The sequence below is a fragment of the Sinocyclocheilus grahami genome, unplaced genomic scaffold (assembly GCF_001515645.1).
Source record: "Sinocyclocheilus grahami isolate Dianchi unplaced genomic scaffold, SAMN03320097.WGS_v1.1 scaffold1496.1, whole genome shotgun sequence".
NCBI classification, from domain to species: Eukaryota; Metazoa; Chordata; class Actinopteri; order Cypriniformes; family Cyprinidae; genus Sinocyclocheilus; species Sinocyclocheilus grahami.
The window spans coordinates 116,221-118,382 of record NW_015506675.1 but is presented as its reverse complement, the minus strand read 5'-3'; the positions used below and the strand labels follow the sequence as shown (position 1 = coordinate 118,382).

Below are 2,162 nucleotides of genomic sequence, written 5' to 3'. Positions count from 1 at the left end.
CGCATTTGAACAGTCAATAGCAAATACTTCAACTAATAACAAAACAGTAGCTGATTCAGAAGCGCCAGATTGTCATAGCAAAGTCAGAATTATCTCCTTTCCTAGGTTCACGAAACGGTCGTCCATAAAATGCATGGCTGTTCTGTTGTAAGTGATCTTAAATATTCCTAAATGCATCTATTTTCGGAAGGCCAAATAAAAAAGTTTTGCTTTCGCCTAGAAACACACAGCGTCTCCCTGACATGCTGCATCAACACTAACTGCGGTTACTGAAACCATGCCTTCTTTCTTTGCGTGCACATTTGGGCGGCAAATTACGCAAATATTTCCACATAGTGAGGTAGATATGTGGGGGCGTGTTAGAACGAGCCGTTTTAGGGGGGTGTGGCAGAGTCTTAACTTTGATAAAGAATATCTCTTTGGTTTTGAGACTTTAGTCTTTGCAACTTCAGGGATCTTATCTATGCACAATCAGCTTGTAACACTCCAAAGAGAAAGGAAAACTTGAAATCACATTATATGACCCCTTTAAAAAAAAAAAATTGTGAATCGAATAGAATCGAGAAATCAAAATCGTGAATCAAATCGAATCGTGAGTTGAGTGAATCGTTACATCCCTACTGCCAGCTCAACGGCTGATCCACACGGCAGCTTAGTATTATCTGCTTGATTTCAATGTGGCACAAATTATTCATAAAGCACGTAATTTACTTCCCAAATGTTTCCGGAAGAAGTCTGAAATGAGAAATCCATTATAAACTTGTAAAAAAAAGAAAAAAAAAAAAGGGCAAGGACAAATGTAAAAATAGATGTATATCTTTTAAAGGGGTGACGTTATGGAATAACTGTGAGAAGTAATTAAGAATCATTTCATTTTCACTTTGCAAATTAAAATAAGGTGATAAACATATTTAAAATTAATAATTAGTGTATGAATTACTTTAAACAGTTGTAGTAATTTATGAAATGTGTTATTTTCAGTTATGTATTACACTGTACAAAAAAAGTCCCGTAAAAAACTGTAAAATGACTGCGGCTGCAAAACAAAAACTGTAAAATGACTGGCAGCTACGGCTGCAAAACAAAAACTGTAAAATTAAAGTAAAATATCATAATTGAAACAAGGAAAAATCTGTAAAATAATATTTTTTTCTGTAAAACCTTTAATGAAAATGTTTGTAAAATTATTGTTTTTGAGCTTTATTTGAATTAAGATATTTTACGGTTTTTGTTTGGCAGCCGTAGCTGCCAGTCATTTAAAAAAAAAAAAAAAGATTTTTTTTACAGTGTACGGTCTTAAGAAATTTTGTCTTGAGTAAGCGTTTTGTTTTTGTATCTTATTTAATCTTGTAGATTAAATTATCAGTAGAAGTGACTTTTTATTAAAAAAATGGTTGGTAAAATTAGCCTTCATCCAACACTTGTTTTTGGATAATATGGAAGATGATGTATAATTATTATGTAATTGTGTAAAAAGACTGAAATACAAATCTTGATGATGATATTCTGACCAAGAACTGGCAATTTAGAGAAAAAGACGTCTGTTTTTTTCTGAAATTAATGATACCACAACTAAAGGCTCAAAAACATCCAGATGTTTCCACAAATTATCATCAAAACATAAGAAACTTGTATTTTTTTAAATGTTTAAGGGGTGGATTTTGGATCGGAAACTACACACACAGTTTCTGACTTTCAAAGACAACCTGCAGTATAACTGACAGCGATCAGTAACCTATGATGTGTCTTACTTTGACGGCCATGATTTGTCCACTGGGTTTGTGCACCATCTTGTTGACGGAGCCATACGCTCCTCGGCCGATCTCGCCGAGATCCTTCAGGTCTTCGGCTGTGAAGTCCCAGTGCTGCTCCGGAGAGATCTTCAGCTTCCCAGACGACTCGATACTGTGTGTCCGCAGCCGCTCTCTGAAAACACACGCACATGCTTGTGAAGACGATCATGGCTGAGGCTGGAAGACAAAACTGAAGACCTGTCTTGACACTACTGTCCACAGAAGACAGTTCTGAGTGGAGCTCCAAAACTCACAGACTGTAGATTAGGGCTGCAATAAAATAAGATTATTTAAATCCAATAATCTGATGATTATTTAATCCAACGACTGATCGATTTGGATTTAAAAAGCTAAAAAACAAACAAACAC

General features: G+C 35.2%; 1 protein-coding gene across 4 annotated transcripts in view; it reads right to left on the bottom strand.

The window, feature by feature from the left end:
- The window catches only part of LOC107570719 (dual specificity mitogen-activated protein kinase kinase 4-like), an 18,751-nt gene that overhangs the window by 9,385 nt on the left and 7,204 nt on the right, over nucleotides 1-2,162 (bottom strand). The gene's annotated exons all lie outside the window — the stretch shown is intronic.